The sequence below is a fragment of the Sus scrofa genome, chromosome 5 (assembly GCF_000003025.6).
Source record: "Sus scrofa isolate TJ Tabasco breed Duroc chromosome 5, Sscrofa11.1, whole genome shotgun sequence".
Lineage (NCBI taxonomy): Eukaryota > Metazoa > Chordata > Mammalia > Artiodactyla > Suidae > Sus > Sus scrofa.
The window spans coordinates 2,601,488-2,613,760 of record NC_010447.5 but is presented as its reverse complement, the minus strand read 5'-3'; the positions used below and the strand labels follow the sequence as shown (position 1 = coordinate 2,613,760).

At 62.4% G+C, this 12,273-nt stretch overlaps 1 protein-coding gene across 1 annotated transcript in view; it reads left to right on the top strand.

Moving 5' to 3' along the window:
- The window catches only part of TBC1D22A (TBC1 domain family member 22A), a 258,394-nt gene that overhangs the window by 173,553 nt on the left and 72,568 nt on the right, over positions 1-12,273 (top strand).

The window sequence follows — 12,273 nt, the reverse complement described above, 5'->3', positions numbered from 1 at the left end:
TCGTTTGACTTGCCGTAGTGCGGGTGTCGCGATGAGGCAGGTCGCCACGTGATTGTTTCGGTTTGGTTTTTCGGTTGCATACGTGGCCTGTGGGAGTTCCTGGGCCAGGGGTTGAATCCGAGCTGCAGCTGCAGCCTAGGCCACAGCTGTGGCCACCCCGGCTCCTTAACCCCCTGCGCCACAGCAGGAGCTCCCCAAGTGATTTTTTTTAGAGGCGTCACTCCTGTTCCTTGGGTTGGATTCATCTCTAGCTAATTGCCGTCTTACTAATGAATGTTCTGCAAGGCTGCGTGGGACCCTTGACTGATGGTGAGGTATTCACAGTCACAGACCCTGACGGCCCCGGGTGGCTGGGTTTGTTGTTTTTGGTTTTTTTTGCCGTGACCGTGGCTGATGACCTTTGGCGCTCCGTCGTGTGTGGCTCAGGTCCCTGGGCACTGCCCACGGCTGCCGGGGCCCTTACTGGTTGATCCGTCTGATGAACGCAGGCGGGCGTGTAGGACGTCCCTGCTTTCTGTCCTTGTGTCCTTAATGCCCCCTGCGCCTCCTCCTCTCCGTCCGTCCTCCACGCTGCAGCCCGTGGGCCAGCCGGTGGGCCCAGCCTCCCAGGTGGATCCGCCCCCGTCCTCCCCCAGCTTGCGGGCTCCGTGCTGAACTCCGGGGCTGTTTACTTTTTTGAAGCAGAGCCGTGATCTCAGCTCTGCCCGAGGCCCGGGTCCTGTTGTGTCCTTTGCCTCAAGCTCGCTTTCTGTGCTGCTGCCTCCCCCGGCAGCTGGGGCCTCTTGCATTTGCCTTTCCAGCGGGATGAGGGCGGCCCTCAAGGGCCAGCGCGGTCTGTGCAGGGCTGAGGGAAGGCGGGCAGGTGGGGCAAGGGTCCAGCGGGACCTTGGCCTTCAGGGAGTCCCCAGCCAAGGGGGACATGGGCGCCAGGAGCAGGGGACCCTGACACAACCCAGGGAGCTCCGTGGGTCCCGCAGTCGTGACTCAGTGGGCCTGCCACGGGGCGTCCCCAGGAGGGCCTTCTTAGCCCAGAGCCAAGGAGGTGCTGTGGACGGTCCCAGGAGGATGTCGCTGTCACCCGGACGCCCTGGGCCCCTGCAGTTTCCTCTGCGATGACCTCTTTTCTTTTGTTCCTTTTTCATATCATGGCTGCGCCTGAGGTCAGGGTTTCCGGGTCAGGGATTAAATCCAAGCCACAAATGCAACCTATACCGGCAACGCCAGATCTTTAACCCACTGCACCAGGCCAGGGATTGAACCTGTGCCTCTGCAGCGGCCCCAGCGCTGCAGTCAGATGCTCAACCCACTGTGCCGTAGCGGGGACGCCTCCTCTGTGATGCCCTGATGGTCTGGGGCCACCACGGAGTAAGTCTGCTGTGTGGGGCCACGTGCCATGGCCAGGCTGCAGAGACAGGGCCCTGCGGGGGGCACAGAGCGTGTGTCTGTTGTTACAGGGCCTTGGCGGTGCGGTGGCAGGGGGACCGTGTACAGACGGGGTGGCTACATGTCGCAGCAGGACAGGCGTGCTCCGTGAGCACACAGAGGCCCAGGCTCCCGGCTCCCCTGCCCGGCACTCACATAGCTGTGTTCTGGTCGGCACGGGCCGCCGCCACCTGAGGACTGAAGCAACAGACTGGCTTCTCACTGTTCTGGAGGCCGGAAGTCCAAGATCTGGGTTCCAGCCGTCTGGGGCCTGGACAGGGCTGTGTTCCTGGCTTGCAGATGGCACCTTCTCTCGGAGTCCTCCAGGGCCGTCCTGTGCCTGTGCCGGGTGTTGGGGGCCGGCGGCGGCGGGGGGAGCCCCCTGGGGCCTCTGCTTATGCGGACGCGGATGCCGTCAGCTCGGCTCTCCCGGCGACCTCGCCTCACGCGAATTACTCCTTCGAGGCCCGTCTCCAGATGCAGCTGCACTGGGGCCCAGGGCTGCCTTCAACAGGGGGATTTGTTTTGAGGGGAGCGGGGAGCACAAGTAATGAGTCCACGGCAGCTCGGAAGTGTGGCTTTTGTGTTTTAAACTAAGAAACAGTTCGCAGACGAAACTGTCACCCTCCCTTTGCAGGAAGCATGACTCAGGTCTTGAGCAGGTAAAAGAACCAAGTGTAAAATTTTTTTCACATTTTGCAAATAAAAATAACGTGTTGGAAGGGAAAGAGCGCTCTTCATTTTTTTCCTATTGAAATGGAATTTTTGAAAGTCTTCCAGAAGGCACCCAAAACCCTGGCAAATGTGCACATGTGGATTTTGTCTGTTGCGCTGGCCTTCGAGGTCTTGTGTTCCAGAGGAGTGTTGGGAGTTGCGGTTGTGGCTCAGCAGGTCACGAGTCCGGCTAGTGTCCGTGAGGATGTGCCTTCCATCCCTGGCCTCGCTCCGTGGGCTCGGGACCCGCCGTTGCCGTGAGCTGTGGTGTAGATCGCAGATGAGGCTTGGATCCTGTGTTGCTGTGGCTGTGGTGGAGGCCGGCAGCTGCAACTCTGATTCAGCCCCTGGCCTGGGAACCTCCATATGTAGCAGGTGCGGCCCTAAAAAGAAAAAAAGACAGAGAAGTGCTGTGTGAGTCTGGAATTGGGGCCTCGGCTTGCTGCCGAGGGTGCTGGGAGGGAGGGCTGGGGTGTGCTCAGATCCAAAACCCGTGGGACCAGCTGCCGATGGCTCCAGCTGTGTGGAAGCGGACCCCTCATAAAGCTGCTTGGGGTCCCTCTCACCCCCTTGGATCTGCATCCTGTGGCCATCTGCGCACAGGGCCCGTCTGTAAAGCAGAGCTCCTGGCCGCCTGCTGTGCAGCCGGTCTCAGGCACCTCGTGTCTTCAGATGCTGCGGGAAGGAGAGGGTGAAGGTGGGGGGGGGCGGTCTGCGGTGCAGACCTGTGTGGAGAAGGGAGCCCCCTGCCCTCCCGGCTCCTCCTGGGCTGAGCCCAAGCAGAGGCAAGGCCTGTCCTTCCTGAGGGGCCATGCAGACTCTTCCCCGGGGGGTGACGTCCTGGATGCCCCAGAGCGGCGACAACCTGGTGGCATGTAAACTGGTGGGAACCTGAGGGGCAGGTTGACCCTCCCCCCGGGGGGGGCGCTTAGAAGGAAATTAGCTGCGGAAGGTTTGATCCCTGGTGACGGTGACAGGGCTGCTTGTCCCCGAGGAACGCTGGTGGCGGCTGGTTAAGAAGCTGAGTTTGCAGATTGGAGGGGGAAGGAGGTGGGGGTGGGGCGGCTGCTTGGGGCTCCTGAGAAATCACCACCCACTGGCTTCTCCTTAACTGCTGCTTGGCACAGGCCGGTCAGGGGCTTCGGAGGCGGGCGTGGGTTCTGATTCTGGCTCTGTCGCCCCGGACATGTGACCAGCGTGTGATGCCCCACAGTGGCCAAGTCCCCCCCGGGGCTGGGAGTCAGTGCAGGTAACCAGTGACCCCCTGCAGTGGCCAAGTCCCCCCCCGGAGCTGGGGGTCAGTAAAATGCTCCAGCAGCGCCTGGCATACCCTGAGCCCAGCCAACTTTGCACCTGTTATTATCTCACCATCATTTCCATCATTTTTATCGTTTGCAGGTGGGAGTGGGGGTGGGTTCACTCCTCTTGGGGACAGGGGTTGGTCTGGGGGCTCTGCTCAGTCCCAGGTGTTGGACCTTGAGGCTCAAGGGTCCGTGTGGCAGTGGCTCCCTGGCCAGGTGCCTTTGTCCTGGGATCCTGTTAGCTTGGCTGATACTGGCCCAACCCAGGGGTACCGAGAGCCACTGGCTGTCACTACTGCAGTCACGCTTCCGCCCTCAGGGAGGGGTGCCCGAATGCGTTCCGGGAGAATAGTTCTACCTCCAGGTCGTGGTAAGTGGCTTTATCGTCATGATCTGTTTCCCTTTCCTGTGTTTTTAAATTTAGGTTAAATATGATTTTAATGAAATTTCTCTGAAGTCTGTCTTGACTACAATGTAAGGTTCAAATTGACTTTTTCTTTCAAGACAGAATTCAGTTACAGCTGGGAAACTAAATTCGGCTCTCTTACCACCCGAGTGAAAATGTTCTTATGATCCTGACAAGGTAAGCAGTCGGAGGGCGGAGGGCGAGTCAGTGGTGCAGGCCGGCCCGGGGTGCTCAGCGCGTGACTGTGAGTGAGAAATAACGAGCCCCGCCCCCATCCTCACCAGGCCCCGCGTTTCATCCGAGACTCTGGACCTGGTGGTGGCAGAGCCCATGCGAGACGGCCGTGGCGTCGGGTACAGGAGTCTGTGGACTCGCCTCCATGCCTGTCCCTCCCCAGCCCGTCTCCTTTCTCAGGTCAGCTTTGCCCCCGTCCCCGCTGCATGGTTCCTCTGGGGACTCCTGGCAGCATCTGGTGTCCGCCTGCTATGCCACCCTCTGGGGGGGGGGGCAGAACATTGACCTTGCCTCCCTTGAGTAGAGAGCGGTGGGCTCTGGTCCTCGGCTTTGAGCAGGTGTCTGTGTCGCAGCGTGTCCCGGCCCCCAGCCTGCTGACCACGCGGCGCTGGTTGGTGGATGAAAAGTAAAGCGTTTAGGAGTTCCCACTGTGGCTCACGAGGTTAAGAACCCGGCTAGTGTCCATGAGGATGGGGATTGGATCCCTGGCCTCGCTCAGTAGGTTAAGGATCCATCGTTGCCTTGAGCTGTGGTGCCGGCCAGCCGCTGTAGCTCCGATGCAACCTCTAGCTTGGGAACCTCCCTATACTGTAGGTGTGGCCCCCAAAACAAACAAAACCCAGTAAAGTATTTGCTCTGCTTCCTGCCCCGAGGGCTCCCTCAGTCCCTGGCTTCCAGCAGCGGAAAGCGAGGGGTCGAATCTCCCTCTTTGCACAGTGCGTGCTGGGGCCCGGCTTGACGCAGCTTCCACGTTGGCTCTCCTGGCCTTTAGGGGTTCCTGGCACCATGTGGGGTCCCTTGCAGGCTCTTGTTTGGCCTGAGACTCATGGTGCCCTACCCTCTTCCCTCCGTCTGTGCAGTGGGGGGCAGGTGTGCGGTAAAGCGCCCTGACTTGTGCCAGGCCAGCCTGCGCTGCTGCTCTGTCGTTTGCAAAAGAGACAGAGCAATGCTGCCTATTCAGCGGGTCTCTCGCCCTCGACTGTCTGAGAACTGTCGGCCTCAAAGTGAACGTGCCCCCACCCCGCCCGAGCCGGACCCAGCGCCTCTTGGCTTGGCTGCCCATCCCCTTGGTTGCCCTGCCCACTGCTGGTGGAGAAGCACTTCCTCTGTGCCAGAGCTCTGAGCCAGAGTGGCAGTCACGTGCCCACCACTCCCAGGGTGTGATCAGGGTGGGGAGGGGGTGCCTGCCGGGTGCTTAAGGACGCGGCTCCGCTGCGAGGGGGCTGCTGGGGCCTGACGGGAAGGTTCCCTGGCTCAGGGCATTGGGCTGGACGCTCTCCCCCTGCCCCCCAGGCCCGGTCCCAGAGGCCTCCCTGCTGTCATCCTAGGACCTCGGGGTCAGGCCTGAGGCCCTTCCTGCCGTCTCCAAGGCCAGAGCGGGGCCTCCGCGACCCTCCCTGGTTCCCTGCTCTGTGCTTTGTGGGCCTCGCTGCCTCCTGGCCCTTGGTGTTCCCTCCAGTTTAAGCCCGTTTGCAGGTGTCCCCTCGAGGAAGTCAGGCCGGACTTAGTTTCCTAAACTCAAGGGACAGCTCTCCTCCGGCATTTGGGCCGGCCGGGGCCTGGCGGCCTGCAGGAAAGGCCGCACTGGAGCCCCGTGGGACAGAGGGGCTTTGAGGCCCGGAGCCGAGGCGCAGCTGGGGCCGGCATGGAGGAGGTCGGTCCGTCCTGTGGTAGGAGACGGATGCTAACCGTCGCTCTGGGAGCGCGTCCTTCCAGGCTGCTCTTAGCGCCGGCTCGTAAAAGGCTCCTCGTGCAGAGGGAGGCCCTTGAGAGCACCCGGCCGCCCCCACCCCGCCCGCTTGGGGCCCCAGGAAGGAGGCGAGGGGGGCCGGGCTGGGGTCTCCCTACACCTGCTCTTCCCCTGCCCCCCATGGGCCGTGGAGGCAGGCGGACGGCTGTGCCTTAGCTGCTGTGCCCTGCCTGGGCCTCTCCTCCTGGAATCACCCAGGGGGGCCCTCACGGGGAGGCAGCGCTTGACTTTCGGGGCTCGGGTGGGGCGTGTTTACACCGGCAGCGGTGACGGCCGCCCAGCAAGTGACGAAACGCAAGCTCGCTGGGCCAGGGGGCCGAGCGGCGATTCGGCTGCTTTTCTCCGTAACGGCGTTTTCTCTGCGATCCTCCACCCAAGACGGATGCTCCAGGGTTATTGCCAAGCCGAGACGAGTCAATTAAATTGTAAGTCGAGGCTTCCAGACACCGCCGTTCTCCTTGACCTTAAGAAGGAAAAGTTGTCTGGGTTTTGAACGGAGGCCATCAAATCTGCTTTTGAAATGATTCCCCGAAGTCGTTTCTGTTGGTGGTCACAAGTTCCCGGAGACAGTGGGAGGGGTTCATCCCGTAAGCGCCCCCTAAGGAACCAGCGTCCCTCTCGAAGTCAGGACGGAGGCAGCTGCTCTTCCGCGCTCTTCCGGGTCCGGCAGAAGGAGGGGAGTTGGTGCCTCGGAGGCTGGAGCCCTTTCCGCGCTCTCGAGACGGCAGAGGAGGTGCGTCCTGCTTTCATGAAGGTGGCCCCAGGTGGCCCCTCTGGGCCCCTCAGACCTCTGGCTGTGGTCCTGGGTGGCCCAGGCTCAGGGTGCCCTCTCCTGGCGTCCGCCTCCCAGCTCCACTCTGTAGTCACACCCTGTCACTGCTCAGGGGACAGTGCCGTCCTCTGCCCTCTGCTGGGCCTGTGTCTCCCCACCCCCCGCCACCCCGCCGCAGAGGTCCCTGGTGTCACGCCTGCGGTGCTAGTCCCCCTGTGTTCTAGGGGTGGGCAGGATGGGGGGCAGGCCTGGGCTGTCCCATGGCTTCTCGAAGCCCCGCTCTGCTGCAGCGCCCCTCGGCTCTCTGCGGGGCTGCTCCTGGGCCCCGCGAAGCGCTGGCTCGGGCTGGAGCCGGCCCGGGAGACCGCATGTGTGCATCGCTGTTTCTCACCCGCATCTCTCTGCCCTTCCCCGGCACCCGAGTGTTGGTCCTTCCTCTCACTTTGCCAGCAAGGGGGGGCGGCGTGCGCAGGGGCTCAGAGGCCCTGCTGACGGCCCCTGGGGCGCCCGGTCCAGGGGCTCACTGCCTGTCCGTGCCTCCTGGGCCTGTGCTCTGCCTGCCTCACCCATCCCGGCGGCTGGGAGGTCGGAGCTGATGGACTCTGCACCCGGCACGTGGGCCCCAGGGCCCCGGCAGAGGTTTGCTCCAGTTGCACAGATGTAGCGTCTCCCCGTCAGCTCAGATGAAGCGTCTGTTGGCTCCGGAGCCTGTGTCTGCCACCCCTTGGTCGGGGCTGGGGGCCCTGAGGGTGCCCGTGCATGTGCGAGTGTGTGTGCACGAGTGGGGTGACTGCCTCCCTGGTTGGCGCCCTGCGGAGGGGATTCTCAGTGACGCTCCTTGGCGCCTGCGACAGTGACGGGAAGAGCTGCCCTCTCCCCAGTGCGCAGTGGCCGAGGGTCCGGAGCGCGGCCAGCCCAGCAAATGACGCCCTATAGTGGGACGCAGGACCGAGGGCTGTGCGAGCCAGGGTGCAGGTCCCCGGGAGGCGCCTGGGGAGCCTGGGGGCCGCGTGCTGGGGTTTGAGACCCTCCCAAGTGGCCCTATTTCAGCCCTCAGCTGCTTGGCCAAGCGGGTGGCACCTGAGTGTGGCGGCCCCGGCAGAGGCTCAGGAGGCCAGGCGGGGGCTTGGCGGGGCCTGAGTGGCAGGAAAGCAGAGGCTGCTCCCCACCAGGGCAGGGGGAGCAGGAAGACCACGCGGCCGTCCCGTGTGCCGAGACCCCCCAGCGTGGCTGCATTTCCCACGTCGGCCGCTCTTGCCTGCCTGGGTTCCCTCCATGCTGTGGTCAGTAAGCGGATGAGAGCAGGACAGCCCGCACGGGCGGGGCTGCGGGGAACCTGGCTCACCCAGGGTGCCCGCACACGTGTGGCCCCAGACAGGACGCGACGCCTGTCGGAGCTCTGCCCTTGCGCAGGGACGAAGCCCAGGCAGAGTTAGAGCACTGCATGGAGCGCACAGATTCAGGCTGCACCCCGGGGCTCCCCACAATCAGGAGAAGTCCGAGGGTATAGATGAGGTGGCTGTGGTGCCCGCAGCCCCCTAGTTCACTCCTTAATGCAGAGCTGAAAGCATTCCTGTTCCCCGGTGCTCCGCGCAGATCAAAGGAGGAGACACTGTTGCCACGGGCTGACCCTGTGAGGTCACCCAGAGCAGGTTCCGCCCTTCCCAGCAGCGCCAGGCTTTCCCAGAGCGCTGACGTTGCGGGCGCTGCGTGCTGTGGCCCGAATCCTCCGTCTTGGCACTTGGAGCCCCAAGGGGCCCCCAAGCACTGGCTGGGCAGGCAGCTGCCTGCAGGCCCTGCTCCCCGCTATGGTCACTGGCTGGCCGGTTCATGCCCGAGGCGCCCCTGCTGGATGCCCAGGGCAGCTGCCTCCCGGGCACCCACTTATGCAGGTGCCCCTTGGAGGAGCCCTGCCACTCACTCACCCTGAGGCGCGGGCTGGTGGGGGGCCCGTGTGTGCAGAGAACACCCAGTCTGTTTGCCCACGCAGGGACCCTGTCGATGGAAGGTTCTGGAACTCTGCTGTCCCGGCATCTCCAGGAACAAGGCAGGCACAGTTCTTCCATCTGTGATGGGAGCCCCTGAGCCCCGGGCTCGTCCCCACACGGGCTCCTCCAGCCCTGCTCCCGAGGCCTCTGACCCGGAGCTGCGGGGCTCCGCCCCCAGTCACGGCTGCCAGCGTTTCCGGGACATTCTCAGCACTTCCTCACCGGATCCCGGCGGGAAAGACCGTGGGGCTCTCTGTCCTTATCCTGAGTCGGCGCTGTAGTTCTTACACGCGTGCCTTCGATGCCATCCTGTGCATCTCAAGTGTGTGCTCTGGATTGTGTCTTACTGATGTTTAAGGTTGTTGAGGAAGCGTACTGTGCCACACTGGTGGTCTTTTCTATGAGAATGTGAGTCAGATTAAGTAGTTCCATGCCTGTGTATATGTACACACACACACACACAGAGTTCAGTTTTATTGTCTTTTTTACGCATTAGTGGCTCTACTCAAAGACATACAATGACACATGCTCTCTTTCCCTTAAAACAAATCAGTTCCTTCCACGAGGCTGTGTCTTTGGCAATGGTTTGTGATAAGGAAGATGCCAGAGGCATAGAACTTGCTTTGGAAAGAGCTTTTTCCCTAGGCCTGGTCACCCGTCCCCTCCGTCCGTCCGTCCTTGCTCTCACTGAGCGACCTCCTCTCCGCCCCATCCATCCACTCACCCACCCTCTCCCATCGCGCCAGCCTGCCAGCCTGCCCACTTCGGCGGGAAACCTTGTGTGTCTTGCCCTTTGGGTCCTGGGCGTGGAAAGGAATCAGGACTTGCCATCACTGCAGGCTCCCGGTTTAGAGGCACAGCTAGCCATGCAGGCTGCCAAGGCCAGCAAAGTGTCAGAGGCGCTCTCTGGAAGTCGACGGGGCGCCCGGGGGAGAGGGTCAGCTCTAGGTGGGGAGTGGTCAGAGGAGGCCCCGAGAGGCGGCGATGCTCGTGCCGCGCCGTGGACACGGGGAGGCTCCGGTCAGGGTCAGGCTCAGGCATATTTCTGTGGTGTAGTCTCGGTCGTAAGAGGCACCCGAAGAGGGAAGACTCTGGGAAAGCTGGATGTCTTCAGTCTCGCCGCACCCCGGGGTGGGGTCCGAGCTTGGCCCGCTCCCTGTCCCCGCCACTGAACGTGGCTCCTCCTCCCGAGGTCCGGCTGCTGCCAGCCTCACCCTGGGATCAGGGGCTTCCGCCTGCAGTCCTGTCAGAACCCACGTCCCCGGTGGGTGGCGGGGCTGCACCTGCCGGCCTCTGGCCCTGACGTGGCCCCGCCCGGAGCCTGGCCTCCTTCCCGCCATTGTCCTGGTCTCAAGTCTTCTGTCCCTGGGGTCGCTGTGCTGTGTTACCTGAGCTGTGTCCATGGGGCCTGAGAGGACGGTGGGCCCGAGGCCTGGGAAGCCGTCCACGCCCGAGTTGGTTTGCTGAGCAGGCTCCCCTGGCCATTCCCTGGAGGCCTCGATCGCCCTGTCAGAGCTGCCATTGCGGGTTTATTTCTGAAAGGAGGCTCAACTGCCTACCCCCTGCTTGTTGGCCTGTCATATGCCCATGGCCTGGCACCCCCACACTGGGAACTTTCCCGAGGGTGCTGTGAGGGGGGCTGGGACCAGGAGGCACCGAGGGCCTAGAGAAACTTCTAGAAGCTGACTTAGAATGCTGGCCTGAGCTGGACTGAGGTTTCTCCACTGTTCCCCAGCCTGGCCCAGGCTCTTCTCTGCCTGAAGGAGGGACAGGCCAGCAGCCCAGGCTCAGGCCCTGCCCTGCTCCGATGTGGGGCTGGTGAGACGGCTTGTCTGCAGAGACTTGCTGGAAGCGTCCTGTGCTTGGAACCGTGGGTCCTGGGTTGTGCTGCTTCCCTCAGTCCCCCCTCTGCCAGCCTGGGCCCCTCCCAGCTCAGGCCCTCTGTCCTCTGGGCGGGCCTGCCTGTGGCTGGGGGCCCTGGAGCTGCTGGGCTGGGCCTGATGCGCGGCCCCTCCATCCCAGCTCCTCCTCCTGCCCCCTCTGCTCAGCCCTGTGCCCTGGTCCTCAGCTGGGGGTGAGGCTTGGCCATGCCTCTGGGGCCTGGTGCTTTGTTCTAGCTGGTGGCCCTGACCGTAGAGCAAGCCCTGCACATGGGCAGGGTGTGTGAGCCCTGCTGAGAGGCCCGTGACCACTGTCTGTGGCTCGTTTTTGTTCTTTTTTTAAAAAATCTTTTTAGGGCTGCACCTGAGGCATTTGGAGGTTCCCAGGCTAGGGGTCTAATTGGAGCTACAGCTGCTGGCCTACACCACAGCCACAGCACCACGGAATCCGAGCCATGTCTGTGCACTACACCGCAGCTCACGGCAACGCCGGATCCTTGACCCACTGAATGAGGCCAGGGATCGAACCTGTGTCCTCGTGGATCCTAGTCAGATTTGTTTCTGCTGAGCCACGAAGGGAACGCCTCGTTTTGGTTCTTCTTTGTCTTTTTGCCTGATTAGAGAATGGAAACCCTCCCACCCTCACCCCCGAATCAAAGCCTGTCGAGGCCTCGCCCGGCAGCAGCGTGACGTGGTCGAGTCTGTGCCCTGCTCTGTGTGTGTGTGTGTGGGGGGGGGGGTTCGAGGCCTTTCCTTTCTCAGGCGTCTGAGTTTGAGCAAGTACATTCCCTCTTGGGGCCGTAAGTCTCGGTAATGTCTGGCCCCGTGTGGACAGTCTGGTCTCTGTGCCAAGTCAGTGGCTTTCCTTTTTTTTTTTTCTTTTTAGCACAACTCTTGGGCCACATTGTGTTTGTGTTATTTGTTTTTATTTTTAATGAAAAGAGCGAGATGTTTCAGCGGACTTTCCAGCCTGTAGACCCGCTGTTTCAGGTGTCGGGAGAAGCATCCAGCGTGTGGCAGGTGACAGCCGCTTCCTGGGGCTTCGCGGCAGGCCCCGCCCTGGCCTCTGCGGCGGGCTCGATGGAAAGCGTCTCCTCAGCCCGAGAGGTGACAATAATTACATCTGCCTGCTTCATTCCATGCACCCTCTTACTTGCAATGAAATGGAAATTTCGAATCCAGAATTACTGCTGACCACATCACCTTTATCAGGGACAGAGCATCTGCTCCCAGTTACTCCAAAACAGGAAAAATGAATCTGCAGCGTATACACTCGCACTCGCTGTATGTCGACGGAAAGGAACCCTAGACTTTAGTCGACCATCTTCACCGCGTCCAGAATGGGAGGCGGCCTCGCCAGACCTTGGTTGCGCATGTGCGGTGGCGGTGGTGGCAGCCGTGGCTGGCCCACGTCATCTGCGAGAAGCAGCCACCTCCACCAGACCAAGGCGGGCCTCGGTCGTTTTGGGGTGGCTGCTCCTGTTGGCCCCGAATCAGCTGGGTGGCCTGGCTGTTGGGGGGGAGGGGGCTGCCCGCAGGTGCTGTCCTAGGAGCCTCCCCGAGTCCCCAGAGCCTCGCGTCCCCAGCAGACGGCCCGGCTGCCTGCCTAGCACCTCTCGGGGGTCCAGTCTACGTCAGACAGGAGCCCCGCAGAGAGGCCTGGGCAGGGAGCCGGGGTTCGAGCCGTGGTGCTGCTCCTGCTTTGCGTGGGGAGGAGAGACTCCGTGGCTGCTGAGAGCTTGGGTGTCCTGCCTGGGTCCCCTTGGGCCCACCTGTCTTTACTGGAGTCCCTAACCTGGGATCCAG